This window comes from Myotis myotis, unplaced genomic scaffold (assembly GCF_014108235.1).
Source record: "Myotis myotis isolate mMyoMyo1 unplaced genomic scaffold, mMyoMyo1.p scaffold_m19_p_1, whole genome shotgun sequence".
Taxonomy (NCBI): Eukaryota; Metazoa; Chordata; class Mammalia; order Chiroptera; family Vespertilionidae; genus Myotis; species Myotis myotis.
This window is the reverse complement of record NW_023416313.1, coordinates 126,651,658-126,671,685: the sequence shown is the minus strand read 5'-3', so window position 1 is coordinate 126,671,685 and position 20,028 is coordinate 126,651,658. Positions and strand designations below refer to the sequence as shown.

At 37.1% G+C, this 20,028-nt stretch overlaps 1 protein-coding gene across 3 annotated transcripts in view; it reads right to left on the bottom strand.

Annotated features, from left to right (window-relative positions):
• Nucleotides 1-20,028, bottom strand: part of ZNF438 (zinc finger protein 438) — a 228,261-nt gene that overhangs the window by 87,029 nt on the left and 121,204 nt on the right. The gene's annotated exons all lie outside the window — the stretch shown is intronic.

The following is a 20,028-nucleotide window of genomic DNA, read 5'->3' as shown; positions in this document are numbered from 1 at the left end:
GGAGATCTATAGGCAACATATTGCTATGAGAGATGTCTGAGATTTTGCTGCCTATGGCTTCTGCTAAGATTTTCATGATTTTACAGCTTACATTTACATCTTTTATCCATTTTGAGTTTGTTCTTGTGTATGGTGTAAAAATCCAACACCATTTTTTGATAAAGACTCTTAGCAAAGTGGTAATAGAGGGAGCATATTTCAACATAATAAAGGCCATATATGACAAACCTACAGCAAACATCATACTCAGTAGACAAAAACTAAAACCATTTCCCCTAAGAACAGGAATGAGACAAGGATGCCAACTTTCACCACTCTTATTTAAGATAGTACTGGAAGTCCTAGCCACAGCGATCAGATAAGAAGAAGAAATAAAAGGCATCCGAACTGGAAAGGAGGAAGTAAAACTCTCATTATTCGCAGATGTCATGAGATTATACATAGAAAATCCTAAATAATCAATAAAAAACTAGTAGATTTAATAAATGAATTCAGCAATGTAGCAGGATACAAAATTAACACTCAGGACTTGGCATTTTTATACAACAATAATGAATTCTCAGAAAGAGAAATGAAAAAACAAAAACACAATAATCCCATTTACCATTGCAATAAAAAAATTAAGATACTTGGGAATAAGCTTAACTAAGAAGGTAAAAGATCTATACTCAGAAAATTACAGGACATTGAAAAAAGAGATAGAGGAAGATATATTGTTTATACAGTGTTTATGGATTGGTAAAATTAACATCATTAAAATCTCCACACTACCCAAAGCAATCTATAGATTCAACGTAATCCCCATTAAAATACCAACAGCATATTTCACAGATCTAGAACAAACATTACAAAAATTTAAATGGAAGCAAAGAAGACCCCAAGTAGCTGTAGCAATATTGAGAAAGAAAAACAAATTTGGAGGAATTACAATACCAGATATCAAGTTATACTACAAAGTCACTGTAATCAAAACAGCCTGGTACTGACATAAGAGCAGGCATATAGAACAATGGAACAGAACATAGAACCCAGAAATCAACCCAAGCCATTATGCTCAATTAATATTTGACAAAGGAGGCAAGAGCATACAATAGAATAAAGACAGTCTTTTCGATAAATGGTATTGGGAAAATTGGCAAGTACATGCAAAAAAAAAAAAAGAAGAAGAAGAAAGAAAAGAAGAGAAGAGAAGAGAAGAGAAGAGAAGAGAAGAGAAGAGAAGAGAAAAGAAACTAAATGAAACCAGACAACAAAGGAATAATTTTTGAAAAAAAACTATTTCCCTGTTGACTTACTTAAACTTGAATGACTGGGTGAATATAAACATCTCTAAGTTACCTACTATTTTTTTGAAAATCTTTTAAGTATACTCCATTTTCTTATAATGAATGAAATCTGAGAATGAAATAATTTTCCACTTATAAATAACTCAACCTATTTGTCTGGCTCCTCAAAGAAGTCTTCGTTTTTAAATTAAATCTTTATTGTTCAAATTATTACAGTTGTTCCTCTTTTTTCTCCCCATAGGTCCCCTCCACCCGGTTACCACCCCACCCTCTGCCCTTACCCCCACCACCCACTGTTCTCATCCACAGGTGTACAATTTTTGTCCAGTCTCTTCCCACACCCCACACACCCCTGTCCCCGCCCCCGATAATAGTCAGTCCACTCCCTTTCTATGTCCCTGATTCTATTATATTCACCGGTTTATTCTGTTCATCAGATTATTTATTTACTTGATTTTTAGATTCACTTGTTGATAGATGTGTATTTGTTGCTCATAATTTGTATCTTTACCTTTTTCTTCTTCTTCCTCTTCTTAAAGGATACCTTTCAGCATTTCATGTAATACTGGGTTGTTGGTGATGAATTCCTTTAGCTTTTTCTTATCTGTGAAGCTCTTTATCTGACCTTCAATTCTGAATGATAGCTTTGCTGGGTAAAGTAATCTAGGTTGTAGGTTCTTGCTAATCATCACTTTGAATATTTCTTGCCACTCCCTTCTGGCCTGCATAGTTTCTGTTGAGAAATCAGCTAGCTGACAGTCATATGGGTACTCCTTGTAGGTAACTGACTGTCTTTCTCTTGCTGCTTTTAAGATTCTCTCTTTGTCTTTTGCTCTCAGCATTTTAATTATGATGTGTCTTGGTGTGGTCCTCTTTGAATTCCTTTTGTTTGGGGTTCTCTGCGCTTCCAGGACTTGTAAGTCTATTTCTTTCACCAGGTAGGGGAAGTTTTCTGTCATGATTTCTTCAAATAGGTTTTCAATATCTTGCTCTCTCTCTTGCTCTGGCACCCCCATAATTCGGATGTCGGTAAGCTTGAAGTTGTCCCATAGGCTCCTTACACTATCTTCATATTTTGGAATTCTTTTTTCTTTTTGTTTTTCCGGTTGGGTGATTTTTGCTTCTTCGTATTTCAAATCTTTGACTTGATTCTTGCGATCCTCTAGTCTGCTGTTGGAACTTTGCATAATATCCTTTATTTCAGTCAGTGTATGCTTAATTTCTAGCTGGTCCTTTTTCATAACCTCGAGAGTCTCACTAGATTTCTTGAGGGTTTCACTAAATTTATTGGCAGTTTCTAGAAAATTCTTGAAAAACCTTAGAAGTGTGGTTTTGAACTCTATATCCAGTAGTTTGCTTTCTTCCATTTCTGTCATTTGTGACCTGTTTCTTTGTCTCTGCATTTTTTATGCTTCCCTGTGTTGACAGAGTGGTTTTCTGTGCTAGGTGTCCTATAGGGCCCAGTGGCTCAGTCTCCCCAATTACCTGAGGTGGACACTCTTGGTGCACCCCTCTGTGGGCTTTGTGCACAGTGTTGTTGTAGTTAAGCCTTGATTATTGTAGATATCACTGGGAGGAATTGACCTCCAGGCCAATTGGCTGTGAGAATCAGCTGTGTCTGCAGTGGGAGAACTTCTGTGCTGGAGACACCCTTATGGGGCAAGACTTGCTTCAGTGGGGCTTTGGTGCTCACTGAGTCTACCCCCTGAGGGTGTCCCTTATGGGTCTGGTTGTAATCTGGATGGTCCCACTCTGACCACTGGGTACACTGAGTCTTGGATCTCTAAGGAGGTGCTAATTTAGCCTCTGCCTGAGGCTACCCAGCAGGAGCTTTGGAGAAATCTGCAGATTCCTTTTCTCTGTTTGGGGTTTGGAGGTGCCCAGATGAGGCCCAGCTGTGAAGCAATGCAAGCTGCTGTGGGGCCTTGGGCCTTCTTTTGAAAGTTCTGGGTCTCTCTGACCCAACTTCAGTTTGTTAGGTAATTTTCAGATTGCAAAGGGCCAGCCCTTTCTAATGCAAAAGCCTCTGAGCACAGCTTGGATGGGGCGGGGTCTCAGTGGATCAACAGGGCAGAGGAAGCAGCTATGGCTGCTCCTCAGTCCTACCCTAAGAGGCCCCGCGTCTCAGTGTCCCGGTAATCGCTGCAAGCACCTCTGAGAGAAAGCCACCCTCAAGTTCGGCCTGATGCCAGACAGTCCAGTTTCTCCCCGTATGAGTCTGGGTCCCCAGAGACTCGCTGGGAACTGGAGTTCAGAGCAGTTGGGAGCTTGAGACTCCCTCCCAATTGAAAAAGACAACAGCGTCCTCAGCTGCCAGCCCTTTCCACATGCGCTGTGTCCTCAGCCGCCAGCCCTCTCCACGTGCACTGTGTCCTCAGCCACCAGCCCTTTCCACGTGCACTGTGTCCTCAGCTGCCAGCCCTTCCCACGTGCGCCTCCATACCTCTGCATTTTATTTCTGCACCTCCTCTGAGTCTCAGTGCTTTTCTCTTTCCTTCTAGTTGTAGAATTTCCACTCAGCCAGCCTTCCTGTGGTTCTGGATGATGTCCCTCAAAGAAGTCTTTCTTTAGCTCTGAGGTCCAGCGACTTTACCAAACCCAGACACACAGCATGTCCTTTCAATATTCAAATTCTAGTTGTATTTTATTTCAAGAAAGCTTAACCTTTAAACCAGCTGCGGGCAAACTACGGCCCGCGGGCCAGATCCGGCCTGTTTGAAATGAATAAAACTAAACAAAAAAAAAAAGACCGTACCCTTTTATGTAATGATGTTTACTTTGAATTTATATTAGTTCACACAAACACTCCATCCATGCTTTTGTTCCGGCCCTCCGGTCCAGTTTAAGAACCCATTGTGGCCCTTGAGTCAAAAAGTTTGCCCATCCCTGCTCTAAACCCTGGTTTTACATCATTGGTTTGGGAATCTTGAATCTACAATTATATATATGATGGATCTGCTCTTTTTGTCTTCTATATCAGTGGTCCACAAATAGAGGAATATTTGAAGCTATATGAAGGCTTTCCAGAAGATATGTGGGCACAGATAGTGTTTTTAAAATATGTTTTTATTGATTTTAGAGAGAGAAGAAGGGAGAGGGAAAGAGAGAGAGAAAATCTGATGTGAAAGAAAAGCTGCCTCCTGCACGCCCCCTGCTGGGGATTGAACCCAAAACCTGGTCATGCACCTTTACTGGAAATCCAATGGGTGACCTTTTTGGTGCATGGAACTACACTCAAAGGAGTCACACCGGCCAAGGCGGCACATAGTTTTAAGGCAATATAGACCAGATGCTCAGCTTCCAATTCTTCCTATTACTGATCATCTGGGATTATACCTGCAGCTAAAGTATCATTGTATCTTTCCCTCCTTCACAATCACTCTTTTCCCACTTTCAAAAGAAATGCATACCACTCACTAATCCTGTCTAGTGCATGTCCATGGATCATAAAAACCCTCTAGGATGCAAATCTGTAAATCCTCCTTTAATCAAAGGACTACAATAAGGATCAAATGGAATATGTGGGCCCATGTTAGTGTATCATCCTATGTAATAAAAGCCTAATATGCTAAGTGTCCAGTCATCCGGTCGGCCATTCAACCAATCAAAGCGTAATATAGTAATGATATGCTAAGGCCGCTCAACTGCTCGCTATGACGTGCACTAACCACCAGGGGCCAGACAGTCGACCGGTCAACCAGTCGCTATGATGTGCACTGACCATTAGGGGGCAGATGCTCTGACCAGTAGGTTAGCTTGCTGGTGGGGTCCGGCTGATCGGGACTGAGTGAGACGGGGTTGAACACACCTTGGAGCCCTCCTGCGGTCCCTCCCCGGCCCCTATCATGCACCAATGGGGTCCCTCAGTCTGGCCTGCGCCCTCTTGCAATCTGGGACCCCTCGGGGGATGTCGGAGAGCCGGTTTTGGCCTGATCCTGCAGGCCGTCCACTGGGCCTCTAGTAGATGTATAATAGAATGAAGCAGTAGTGCAGGCATTTCTACTTAAGGACCTCTTCAATACCATTATCATTGTAAAAGAACCATCTCAATTCTGGGATACTTTAGCAAGCACACAAAAAATACTGAAAGCAGCAGTATCTATTATACCAAGGCAGCACATGGTAAGGCTCTGTGCTTTATCTATTTATCTATATTAGAATTAGAATTCAGAGTGTGATGGTTGTCATGAAAGATATGTTAATATGTCATTAACATACTTATTTAAGTTAAAAAATAAAGTTTGACCTTTACTGACAAAGAAGTCTGAGTTGAAAAATAGGTCTGAAGACTGGCTTTGTCAGTTAGGTTAAATGGCAACCATGTCCCCTAATTTGAGTGACCTACTTTTATTGCTGCAGGCTTTGATAAACATACATTTCAAACATATTTGAAATAAAAATTTCTCTAAAATGTCACATACTGGAAAATATGTATTAAAATTAATAATGTTTCTGAACATCCCTTTCTAAGTATATTGGAATAAACAAGGTGCCTCTAAGTAAAAGAGTAGTATGTACAACAGTCATTTGATAAATCTTAGTTAAGCCTTTTTGATAAACTTCCCTAAACTCAGAAAGTGATCATAAATTCCTTTGCAAGTCAGGTGGTTTCCAAGTCTTTGCTCTCTACAGAGGAGTGAGTAATTGGGTTGTCAGTGGATCATTAAAATAATTTATAGATCATGATGAAAAAAGTTAAGAAATGATACAATTCTGACATATCATAAACAATAATATTTAAATATTAAAGGTGTTTCATCACTCTTTTAAGTATATATTTGACCTGACTCACTTCTCTCATTTTCAATTTCTATGAACTCACTATTTGTCTGTATCATCTCTTTTCTTTTGTACTCCTTCCAATTTTGTTTTAATTTCTTTGGTAGGTTTGATTTTTCTTCAACTTTTTACTGAGTTCTGCTTCTAATTTTATGATTAAACTTAATTATAATTATTAATTTATAACTTATAAGTTAACCATTTTCCATTTTGTGCATAATGTGAGGTAGGAATCCATTATTAGTCTCTTTCATTGAACAATTTCTTGCCCCAGTTGTTGCTGATGGTCTATAGAAATGCAATTGCCTTTCCTGTGTTGATTTTGTATATAAAATCCTTGCTAAACTCTAGTTAATTCTAAGAATTTAGTGTGGAGTCATAAAAATCTTCTATATAAACAATTACATAATTTGCCAATAATGGCCATTTTTTTCCTTCCTTTTAGTTTTCCACCTTTTCTTTTTTTTTTTTTTTTTCCATCCTAGTCTGCTGGCTAGAATTTCTGGTACAATACTGAATAGAAATGGTGATATCAGGGAACCTTATCTTTTAAGAGTTAAATTGTATCTCTTGATGCCCGGAGATAATTTTAATATAAGCAGAATAAGGAAAATAAGTTGCTTTTGTTTTGAACATTTCTGTCTTGGAGATAGCAATATCATTTTTTTAGTTTAAAATACTAAAATGTTTATTCAAAAAGCATAAAATATATAACACAAAGAAAAGGAAGTAACATTAAGACATAAAACAAAAGCAATATGAGATTGTTATTAAAACAAAATAAAAGCTGTGACATTAGCCTTATTAACCTATACACTATTTTTTAAAATTTCTTTTTTGTTTCACAATTTACCATAGCTAAGATTTGGAAACAACGTAAGTGCCCATCAGCAGATGAGTAGATTAAAAAACTATGGTATATCTACACAATGGAATACGATGCCCCTATAAAAAAGAAGGAACTTTTAACCTATACACTATTAACATCGTCCCAACTTTGCTTTTCTGTGGTGTCACAGGGTAGAGCTGTCTCTGAGAAGTGGCTGCCCAGCCAGAGTCTACATTTCCATATCCTCCCCTCTTGCACCAGTTGTGGCTTTGTGAATAGTTCTCCCCAAAAGAATGTCAGTTCTCAGGTTGAGGCTTTTCAGAAACTTGAGGTGAGGTATATTCATAGTCCCTTTCCTCACCTGCTTGAGGACTAAAGACTCAGGTTATAGGGCAGGAATGCCTTCAATGCATTGTTTCATTAACAATAAATACACTTAAACTAGGTTTAAGCTATTATATTTTTTGGAGTCCATTTATTATAGTAGTTAGCATTCCATAACTAAAATAAAAATGGTATCTTTAAATGGGGTGCAGACGAAACAAAAAATCTAAAATATCTAGCAACAGCTTAGCAGCCAGGCAGCAGGAAATGAAGAAACTGAGTAAAGGATGGAAAGACAGTTATGTCATGCAGTCACAAAACACTTCATAAAAAACTGCCTGCCAAAGGGGATCCATAGTGACAGAAGCCTCCAGGGGAGCAAAGTGGGAAATTAACTGGAAAGGGGCATCCATCTAGGGTAATGGAAATGTGCTATATGTTATTTTGGGTGCGGGTTTACACAGGTGTACACAATTAAAAAAAACTCATTGACCTGAATGCTTAAGAGCTGTGTAAATTATACCTAATTCTTTTACAATGCCTGAGATAGATTCAAAGGCAGTCTTGCCTACCAAGTCTATAGCTATAAGGAAAAAGAGATGGAAAAGAGCATATTAGAACAACAGTATTACTTGCTGCATTTATCAATAATTGATAAGAAAGAAAAGAGCAAATGCAAGAACTGACAGGGTTGAGAGTAGAAATGAAAGAAATAGAGAATCCAGAAATGGGGGGGGGGGGGGGGCGACTCCCAAGGTTAGAAAAGGTGACTGCTTCTGAATTTCACACAGTAAGAGAAAAAACTGAAAAAGTTTTTGAGCAAATATGGCCTGTTACATGTTTCCTCAGATAAACAGAGGGAAGTCAGCCTTGCTGCAGATTAAGTATGTTAACTTCCCATGAAACCTATTTCAAAATGGGAGAGAGGGGAGAAGGAGGAAGGGAGGGAAGGAGGGAGGGAGAGAGATATTAGGCTTGGGATTTGAATTTTTTGACTAGAATGATCATACTATTAATTGTCCAAACTGGCATAATTTAGAGTGAAAGAGGGCATTATTATTTAACATTCACAAGAGATAATAAACTAGGACTGTCCTTGCCAAACTGGGACATGTACTCACCCTATTACTAGCACATGGAATTAACTGCAAAAAGATAGATCAGAAGCCAACTAAGTTTCTGAGGGAATAACATACCTAAAATGTAAATCTTGCTAATAAGCCTTGACTGTTTGACCCTTACAACAAACTTCAAGCTGCCAAAATTGCACTAACAGAAAGTAGGAAACAAAGGTTAGATAGCCTCCAAGGACAGCGTATTTGCAAATGTCCATGTAAGTAAACTTGGAGGAAACTGGGCAAGGAAGAACCTTCTAGAAGGCAAAAATAAGGTCCTAGAGAATAATAAGCAGAGTTCCTTTTAAAGAGCAGGACCAAAGTCTAATCAAGGGACATCTTCTACCTTAGGCAAGGATTCTTCAAAATGTTTCTTGCCATACCATGTTTTTTGTCACTGTCAACATTCCTAATTCTAAATGTTCCCTCAGCTCTAAAAAATTAAATATAAACTTGCAATTTGCTAATTGGGCCTAATGCAATAAATTATGAACATTGCACGTAATGTGATGGTGGTGAGAATAAACCTGAAGAGCCTTTTACAAGGATCACTGAACTACTGCCAGGGGGCTATGATTCTCATCCAACCTTCTCTATTAACTGTGTGACACTGAATAAATCATGATTTCTCAGGACTTATAAAATGAATAAGAGGATGCCTTCCAGTTCTACAATTCTAATTTAAAATTCTTGACCTCACTGAACCAAAAGAAGTACAAAAGTCCTCTACAAAATGTCATTACCTGGAGAATCCATAATAAACTAGTTGGTCTGGTTTATATAGCAAAAGCAATTCAGCAGAATTCTAAAACATTATTCTGGCCAGAAAAATCCTGGCACTCTTTCATTTCTTGGGTTTTCTATATAATTTCAGTCCCATTATAATACATTAAAGAATAAAATAAAAATTTAAAAACAAAATGCAATTTGGAGAATACTTTTAATCTAAAAATATAATATTTTATTAGTTATGTAGTCCATAATAAAAATATTTTCAAATAATTAAAAATATGTCTGCTAAATTTTAACTTTTTATTTCCCCTCTCATTTTAGAAGAAAATAGCACTCAGGACTCTGTCTTCATTGTTGATAAAAGATAATACAAAAACTAATATTCTATTTTGATACTTTGTAACTCATAATTACTTAGTCTTGTATATTTATAAAATAATAGCCAAACATTTAAGACAGTGGGATCCTAAACTTAGTTACTTCAAATCATTATGTTGGGATACATATATTAGTAAAACAAGAAATATCAAGTCCACAGAACCTTGAAGAGTATCTTATCTGTAGAGTGAATTAGTGAATCAAAAAATGAGGACTCAGAATAATTACCATGAAAATACCTTAAATCTTTAAATCACAAATTTTCAGGTGTACCTCAGATTATACAAAAGTTTAAATTAGTTTAAATAATGGAAAATTTGTACGTGGAATACTTTTAGTGTACTAAGAAACTTTCTATTTAGAGATATTTGACACTAACTCTCAGGCAAAAGTATTTTTTTATGATAATAATTATCCCTTAAGACAGTAGTTCTCAATCTTCTGGCCCTTTAAATACAGTTCCTCATGTTGTGACCCAACCATAAAATTATTTTCGTTGCTACTTCATAACTGTAATGTTGCTACTGTTATGAATAGTAATGTAAATAATATGCAGGATGGTCTTAAGCGACCCCTGTGAAAGGGCTGTTTGACTGCCAAAGGGGTCGCGACCCACAGGTTTAGAACCACTGCCTTAAGAGTAGAGAACATCACAAATTTAGATGTTTCCGTACTGACGTAGAGAAGTCTCTTTCTTGCCTCTTCTTATTCAAAACACTTTGTATATGACAATTTTTTTCTTCTCTAGAAACTTTAACATTTACTTCTTCTTTCTGTTCTAGAAAAATACCTTATATAATTTCTTTGATAATTCTCTTTCGTTTTTCTCTTATATTGGTGAGCTACTGGACCTCCTGGGTTATTTCTCTATTTATTTCTCAAATTTATCTTTCAATTCCCCTAATGAATTTATTTCAGCCATCATATTTCTCATTTTTGAAAATTATTTCTTGTTCTTTACTTTTCCTTTCAATTCTCCTTTTAAATACTGCTTTCTACACAAAATTTTCTCACATTTTCAAATATAATAATTATAGTTCTTGTCTCCTCAGACTTTGTTTCTGTTTACTTTATCTTTGCATTCAAATTGGATACATTCCTGAGTATCTGGTGATCCTTGGCTGACTATCTCTACTTTAGTGTAAATTAGTAGTATAGCAAGTGGCAGCTCTGTCTGTAGGGTTGAGCTGTTGAAGGTGAGCTTCGCTGAAGGGCAACTGAAGAGTAAGCTGGCTTTTCTCTGTGGGGGAACCACTATAGGGCCTCTCTTCGGGATCATTGTTTCTCTCTGGAATTTAGAAGTTTGGCTCCTAGTGCTCTAAGAGCAGAGCACACTTAAAATAAGTCATTTTACTTCATCCCAACCTCCAATGTTTATGTGTCCCTAAGTCTAGAGCCCCTGTAGTTTCAACAATTCCAAAGAATAAACCTGCCATCTCTGGGGCCTTGGGAAGGTAGTTAGTTATCTAGGTGGGATGAGATAAGAAATTGAGTGAGTGTCCAACTGGTCCTTTTATAGACTTTCAGCTGATTATTTGTTTCTAGCCCTATGACTTACTTCCTTCTTCAGCCTACCCTGATACCTCTAATCACAGAACCTCCTAATGCTCTGTAAGAAAAATTGCCTCCTGGCATTGTTTTTCTCTGTAGGTTTTTACCTTCCTCTGTTCTTCTAAATCACAGGATCATATATATATTTTCTGTGTTTATATTTATGAATTAGAGTTACTGATGTCACATACTTTTTATCAAAGAAAGAGTTGGAATTTTTATTTCCTATTTCCTTTGTTTTGGATGGATTTTTTAATAGAAGAAGGCAGAACGTTTTCTATTTGCCACCTTAAAATCAGAAGGTAGCCTTAAATTATTTCACATACCACTTGTAATAGTTGAATCTATTAGTTTTGGTCTGCTGAGCACACATTCCATCTCTCTTCTTCTAATTCCTCTGGAGAAAGCTTCCCTCACTCCATGAGACCCCAGTGGGGCTTTCAGTCACTGGGCCAGGCCCCACTATTGCAGCACTGGGAAAACATGCTTTATTTAGGCTGGCCCACCAGAGTTCCCCATTCCCTGGGATCCAGTGATTATTACATGTGGTGTCAAAGACAGTCTACCACTTCCTCTCTGGGGCAGAGAGCTGGATATTTGGCCCAGCAAATTCTCTTTCTATTGGGATTGCTAAACTAGGAGGATGACAGTCTCAAGGTGCTGGTGGTCACCTTGCTGATCATATGCCTGTTTGAAGAATGCTGAGTAAAGAAAACACAGAGCTGAAAAAGTCCAGATGAGATCACTTGAGTTCCTGGCTGCAACTGCCTAAAGCCAGAACCTCTGGAAACCAAAGTTATATGAACAATTAAGTTCTTTTTATTTTCATAAGCTGGCATGAACCGGCTTTCTTTCACTTGCAACTGAAGGAGTCCTGATGAATTCATCATTTAATCAAAATGTTCCAAATTACTAATACTTGAACTACAAAATACCACTTCTTTGCCAAAAATTAAATAGCCTAACTTCTTTTATTAAAATAAAAATCACAAATCATAAGTAACAACACATATATGTGCCTTTCACCATTCAGGTAAGATATTTTAATTTTATTTGAATGTTCTCATGTTTTCAGGGTAACAAAATCTTTGAGAATGAGGCATACAGGTTTGGTCCATAGACATGTCATGTTCAGCTTCCACAATGTTTGTTTTAAACATGAATTAGTCATTAACCAGTGTATTTTAACTAGTTACTCATTTGTTGTTAACTAACTTAATTTACAGGTCCAGAATTCTGGGTTCTCTTGACAACTGTAAGATCTGGCAGCTTCAGCCCTACCTTTCCATGTGGCAATAATCAGGTAGAGTGGAGTAAAAGCTACCATTATTAGATGGGAGGCTGTGTTTTCAGTTCTCACAGCCCTGTCCCTGGCTGTTGATTTTAAATAAAATTAAGAGGAAAGTTAAATGTTACTCAACTGCCATCTGTGTTAAAATTGGAAATAACAGGTTGATAGGATGGCATATTTCAGCATAAGTGGAAAAAAAGGTGTTAGTGTCCCAGGGTTTTCGCAACAAAGTACCATATACTGGGTAGTTTTAAACAACATAAATTTATTCTCTCACTGTTCTAAAAGCTAGAAGTCTGAAATCACAATCTTGACAGGGCCATGCTCCCTCTGAGCCCTCTAGGGATGATCCTTCCTGCCCTTACCAGCTAATGGTAAGCCTAGGTCTTCTTTGGTTTGTGTCAGCATAGCGCCAATCTCTGCCTCCATCTTCTCCTGGCTGTCTTCCTCTGTGCCCAAATTCCTCTTATAAGGATAGCAGTCATCAACTCCCACACATCTAAGTACATTTAAAAATGTTGTTACCTTCTCTTTTTTCCCACCACCACACTTTAATTCAAGGTGTTTGTTATCTTTCATTCATAAGCAGTGGACAAATGATTTATTCTGGCACACATCAATTTGGTCATGTCACTCGCCTCTGAGGGCTTCTCATTGCTTGAGGAACAGAGGCCCAACTCCTCAGCAAGGCATTCATGGCTCTCCTGTATTTGGCCCACCCTTCTAATTCAGTAGTTCTCAACCACTTCAGGAGCTTTAAAAGAAAACGGACTTAGCCTGGCTGGTGTGGGTCAGTGGTGGAGCGTCAACCTATGAACCAGGAGGTCACAGTTGATTCCTGATCAGGGCACATGCATGGGTTGTGGGCTCAATCCCCAAGAGGGGGCGTACAGGAGGCAGCTGATCGATGGTTCTCTCTTATCACTGATGTTTATATCTCTCTTTCCCTCTCCTTTCCTCTCTGAAATCAGTAAAATTATATTTTTTTAAAAAAGAAAGAAAACAGACGTAGGTCTCATGCCTTAGAAGTTCTATTTAATAGTTCTGGGGAATAAACTAGGGTCTTACATTTTTAAGAATATCTCTGGATAAGTTTTATTCATTGCTGGGGTTAAACCACTGGTGCAATTTTCCCACCTATTATTTCGAACATGAACTAATAAAGACTTCTGTTCCAGCCAGTACTACTGTTTTGTTTGCTTGTTTGTTTGATCTCTAATCCTCCATTCATGCTGCTAATGCAACATGCAATATAATTTCATCTCCTAACTATTTAAATCTTCACTATTCCTCTAAGACTAACTGAAATCACATCACTACCTTTACAACATGGTGGATCACAATGATATAGCCATTCTGATAATCATAGGCCCATTTGTTATCCCCAGGAAGTATTTTGTGGCAATTAATAACATACGGTTTGAACTATGAGTGTCTCTTTCATACTTCACTCCATTTATTAAGCTCCTGGAGAAAACGCAAACTTTTCACAATTCTTTGGTTTTCATTTTCTAGTCTCTGGCATCTACAATGGTATTAAGCATAAAGTAGACATTCACTCCTGTGCTCAAAGCTTTTAATGACTGAAAAAATTAAATTATCTAAAGTTTATAAAGTGTTTTTCTTATAACCTGACAACATAAAACTGTTAACCTCCAGGGATGTTTATGCATACACTGACTTGTTTTTCATGGTATCGCTATGACCATGTAGAAATGAAGAAATGATAATCATTTGTCCACAAAAACTAATGTAATGTCATACACAAGGCTGATACCTGTAAACATGTTTTTCCTATTAATAGAAGTATTTTCTGTTTATACAGTGTGGGCAAAAGTAGGTTTACAGTTGCTCATATGGATGAATATATAAGAAAAAATAATAATCCAAAAATAGCCTGTGTTTCACATACTCACAACTGTAAATCTACTTTTGCCTTCCCCTGTGTATTTAATTCCCATAAGTTTATAGAACAACAGAAAGGGGGGCATGGTAAAACAGTTCCTAATATGTCAATTACCTTTGTCCATTTTAAAATTGGATTGTCTTCTTTTTATTGAGTTGTCAGAGTTCTTTATATATTCTTAATACAAATATCTTATCAGATATATGATTTGCATGTATTTTCTCCCTTGCATTGGGTTGGTATTCAGTCTTTCAATGACATCTTTGAAGCATAGAATCTATTGATTTTGATGAAGTCCCATTTATCCACTTTTTTTCTATTAATGCTTGTGCTTTTGGTGTCGCACAAACTCTCTCAATATTGCTAGTAAATATTCGCTGTTCTAGAGCCTATTTTGTTGAATATTAATATAGTCACTCCAGTGTTCTTAATAATTAGTGTTTTCATGGTATATCGTTTTAAATCCTTGTTCTTTTAATCTGTGTTCATATTTGAAAAGTATTTCTTGTAGATAGTATGCAGTTGTAGGTCTTGCTTTTTTATCTAGCCTCATAATTTCTGCCATTAAAGTATTTACATTTAATGTAATTATTTATATGGTTGAATGTGAATTAATCATCTTATTTTCTATTTGTCTCAATCTGTTCAATGTTTCATTTCCCATTATTTCCTGCTTTTTCTGGGACTGAATTTTTTTTAAGTATTTCAATTTATTTCCACTACTGGCTTATTAGATATGCCCATTTCTTTTATAGTTTTAGTGATTGCTTGGTGCTTAAAATATAGCCTTTTAACTTATCATACTCTAACTTCTAATACTATCATGCCATTTCACATATAATGAAAGAATTTTACAATGGAATACATCTATTTCCTCCTTCCTATTTTATATGCTATTGTCATCATAAACTAACTACAGTAAGATTGTCATATTGGAGAAGCTAGGTATAAGTATTCTGGTTGACAGTCCCAGCTAAGATTAGCTTTTGACTGATCCTTATTAAAATACCAGAAATGTGAGTAAAGCTGTCTTGGAACCTTCAAACTAGTCCATTCTCCAGCTGAATATCAACAACTAAACTCAGCTGATGCTACATGGGGAAGAGTAACCATTCACTATAAGCCTGTCCTTTTCACTGATGCACAAATTATGAGATAATAAAATTTTGTTGTTTTAAGATTTTAAGTTTTTAGGTAATTTGTTAACAAATTATAGAACTATAACAGATTCTGTTACACGGAAGTAGGATTTTATAATAAAAATCTTAAAACATGTGACACTGGCTTTGGAAGCAGCTGGTAAGCAGAAGCTGTAAGAGCCTCAAGAAGACTTGAAGGACATTAGTAAAAATGTTAACAGATGGAGAAATGGCAACCCCTCTTACACAGTGGTGGAAAGCTTGCAACACCATTCCCTGAATAACATAGAAAAGAGGAAATATGCCCAATACAATGGTAGGTTTTGCTAAGGAGATTTCTAGACAGAAGATTGAAAGTATTAGTCTCTTTTAGTTATATAAGATAAGGTATGCATAGAGAAAGATGAGCTAACAAAAGAACTGTTTCATGTTCAAGCAGAATTTAGAGAAAATATAAAGAAGCCAGGGCTTGCTCTTTTCAAAAAGAAAATAGTTTCTTATCTCCATTTTCTACAGATAGAAAAGTAAGAAATAGCTTCAGAGTAAACCTCAAGTAAAGCATGGTTTCAGGATTAAAATCTCTAGTCTATAAAAGTGTGGTGAGACTGAAATATGACTTAAAGCTGTATCTAGCTCACTTAGAATCTTAACAATGTGCCTCTTAGACTCTTCTTGATAAAACACCTCTAGGAATCTTAAGAACATGCCTTTTGGACTCCTTCAAATAGAAAAGCTTCTAAGAATCTTTTGGGTATTGTCTTATAATACCTTGCCTGTTAGTTTGAACTAGCAAAAGAAGCCTGTCTCAAAAACAAAATTGACTGTGGCTTCTGACTAATGGGGTGGTTATATTTTGACCATACTGTCTTTAGAGCCTGACACAGGAATCTGACAAAGTTTTTAAAGGATTTTTGTTAGATTGGACTGAAAGGAGCAGAGAATGAAAGGCTTTTGAACTTTTAAATTTCAAGAGGCAAGGCTGGAAAGGATACCCAGTTGTAAACATAAACCATTTTGATAGAAAAAGAAGGATGACTCAGAATTGAGAGGGCGAAACCAGGAGCCATAAATAATCACTTCCTGGGAGTAAGTTTGGCCTTTATAGAGGAACTGACAACATCAGTATTTCAAAATTACTATGGACCAGTGAAAGCTACATGCCTCAGGTTCCACATTTTTGAATGAAAGTGTTTATTGCAGTTATTCTGTGCCTGACTCTTCAATATATGTTGAGTAAATAACTTGCTCTCTTGAGAGGAAGTGCACTTGTGGAGCTTCCCGCATATCTGGACCTGATTTAAATGACAAGCCCCTGTACCTTAAGCTTGAGGTTAAAGCCATAGTAGGATGAGAACTTTGGGATTCTTAAAAGGGGTTAAGTATATTTTGAATATAGGAGGAATGTAAATCATTTGTGACCAGAAGGTGGACTATGGTAGATTACAATGGTCACAAATTCTCTGATATCCCTTTCATTAATAGGTCATGCCGATGTCCCCTCTTATTGAAACTGGGAGGGTTTTGGGGCTGCTTTGAAGTGATGGGATACCAGTTTCCAGTTTTAGGCCATAAGACACTGGCACCTTCCACTTGCTATCTCTTGGAAAATTCTCTCTAGGAGCCCCGTACCAAAGAATTAGAAGTCTGACTACCCTGAGATTACCATGCTAGAAAGGTCATGTGAACGCAGTCTTCCACCTCTGTCCAGGAACCATATACATAACCCTGGACATGTGCCCTGACCAGGAATTGAACCTGTGACCTCTTGGTGCATGGGACGATGCTCATCCAACTGAGCCACACCGACCAGGACTCGTATCTTTTATTAAATGGAAGAGTGTCTGACACCAGTATATTTATTGCAGCATTACAACAACTATAAACTAAAAGCAATTTAAATATACACTAATAGGAAAATAGCAAAGTAGGGTACAAAGAAAAGAGACTTTATTTTTTTATTCTACATATTCTATATTTGGCATATGAAATCAATTGTTAAAATCTTTACAATAGGCATGTAACGCTTGTGAAAATTTACAATGAAAAATACAGTATTATAAGCTGATATTTATGACCATGTTCTACTGTCTTTAGAGCCTGAATAATCCCTTTGTCTAAGCACTGGAGAATAGCCAAAATTATTTCTCAGGAAGAATCATAACCCACCAGCATATATTTCTTCAGGCTACCTCTATTCACAGGTGGTAGATAGTCTATTCAAATACATTTCCTCCTCAGGCTCCCCAACTTTCCTAAGAGGATGTCAATCCTACTCCCAACCTAGCTGACAATTAAAGCAAAAGACTCCACATCTAACTGTATCTGAGAGTAACTACATTCCAGGTACTTGTCAGGGAGTAAAATGCTAATCTTATTGTTACTCAGTTTTCACCAAAAGCTTCTGCAGAACTGCGGCATGTCTATTTAGTCCAGTCATTCATTATCCTAAATGTCTGGAGTAAGACATACCAACACTAAACAGCATTCTTTGGTTTTGTCCTTTTACTGTTCTCCTCACTATTCACCCGGAGAACTGTGTTTAATAAAGTAGCCTTTGATTTTTAAGTCACTAGTCTGTGTTGAAGAAAAGATTAAGAACATGTTTGGAGAACAGTCTTCAGTTATTTACTATAAGGATGCTGTTGAGATAGTTGAGTATATTGCAGTATGCCTAAAGGGATATATTTTTCTATGAATTATAATTATTAGGCTTCCACTAAGATCCTGACAAATTTTGATCTTGTGAAAACTAGAAAACACATCTCATCTTATGGGAGGTCTTTTTAAAGAGCTAACAGCAAAATTTGTCATCCACCTCAAGCAAATACAAGAGCTTTTATGAAATGCATTATGTGTCTGACCCTTAGTCCATTGTCTCATTTTTATCATCCTTCTTTTGTTTACATTATTGAGGTACAATTTATATATCACTAGAGGCTTGATGCACGAAGATTCATGCAAGAATGGGCCTTCCTGCCCCTGGCTGCCGGCACCGCCTTTGCTCCAGCCTGGAGGCGCCTTTCTGCCTTCCCACACCGCCCAGAGGCCTAGAGCAGTTGGGGCAGTGTGGAATGCCTGCGTTGTTGCCATGGCGACGACACAAGCGTCCTGCCCCGCCCCAGGCCTCTCAGCACATGTGCATGCAAATTAACCTGCCATCTTTGGTAGTTAATTTGCATACTCACTCCTGATTGGCTGGTGGGCGTCACAAAGGTATGGTCAATTTGCATCTTTCTCTTTTATTAGTGTAGATAGGATTTACCTGTTATAAGTGTACGAATCAATGATGTTTTAGTGAATTTACCAAGGTGTAATCATCACTACAATCTAATTTTAGAACATTCTCATCACTCGCCAATATTCTCTTGAGTCTATATGCGGTCAATCACTGCTCCCACCCCCAGACCTCCTCTGATTTGTTCTATCTAGATATATATAATACAATTGGGATCATACCATTTTTAATCTTTTGAATTTGGCTTCTTTCACTTATCATATTCTTAAGGCTCATCCATATTACATCATATACCCGTATTTTCCTTTTTGTTTTTCCATTGCTGAATAGTATTCCAATGCATGGACATATCACATTTTGTTTGTCCATTTACCAGTATATGGACATTTGGATTATTTTCAATTTTTATCTATTATGAATAAAGCTACTATGAACTATCATATACAAGTCTGTGTGTGGATATATATTTTCATTTCTCTTGAGTAGATTCTGAGAGGTGAAATTTCTGGGTTAATTTTGTGTGTCAATGTGGCTAGACAGTGCCCAGGTATTCAGTCTAATATTATTCTGGGAGAGTATTTTTGGATGAGTCCATACATTTAGATTGGTAAACTTTGAGGAAAGCAGATTGCCCTCTATAATGTGAGTGGGCCTCATCCAAGTAGCTGAAGGCCTGAATAGAACAAAAGGCTAATCTCTCTGAGCAAAAAAGAATTCCCCAGAAGGCTGACTTTGGATTTCATCTGCAATGTCAACTCTTACTGGTTTTCCAGCAGGCTGGCTTTGCACTCCAACTACAGCCCTTTCCTGAGACCAGCTTTCTGGCCTCTCCTACCAGATTTTGGACCTGCCAACCTCCACAATCATGTGAGCCAATTCCTTAAATAATCTCTTCCTATAGATACATCCTAATGGCCTGACTAATATGTATGGTAAGCTGGTTTAATTTTAAAAGAAATGGCATACCTGTTCTCCAAGGTAGGTACACCATTTTGCAATCTCACCAACAATGTATGAGAGTTCCTACTTTTCCACATCCTAGACACCAGATATTATCTGTATGTTTGACTATAGGCATTCTAGTGGGTAAGAAGTAATACTTCACTTTTTTTAATGTATATATGTCTAATAACTAAAGCTGTTGAGAATATTTTCACATGCTTATTCATCATTCATATATCTTTTAAAATGAAATGCCTATTCAGTTATTTTTTATAATTGGGTTGTCTTCTTATTATTGAGCTGTTAGAGGTCTTTACATGTTCTGGATATAGTCCTTTATCAGATATGAATTGCAAATATTTTCTCTGTGGCTTGTCTTTTCAGTTTCTTAACAGTGTCTTTATGAAGTGCAAAAGTTTTTAATTTTAATGAAGTCAAATTTATCAATTTTTTGCTCTTATTTTCATGTTTTTGGTATTACATCTAACAACTCTTTGCCTAATCCAAGGTCATGAAATTTC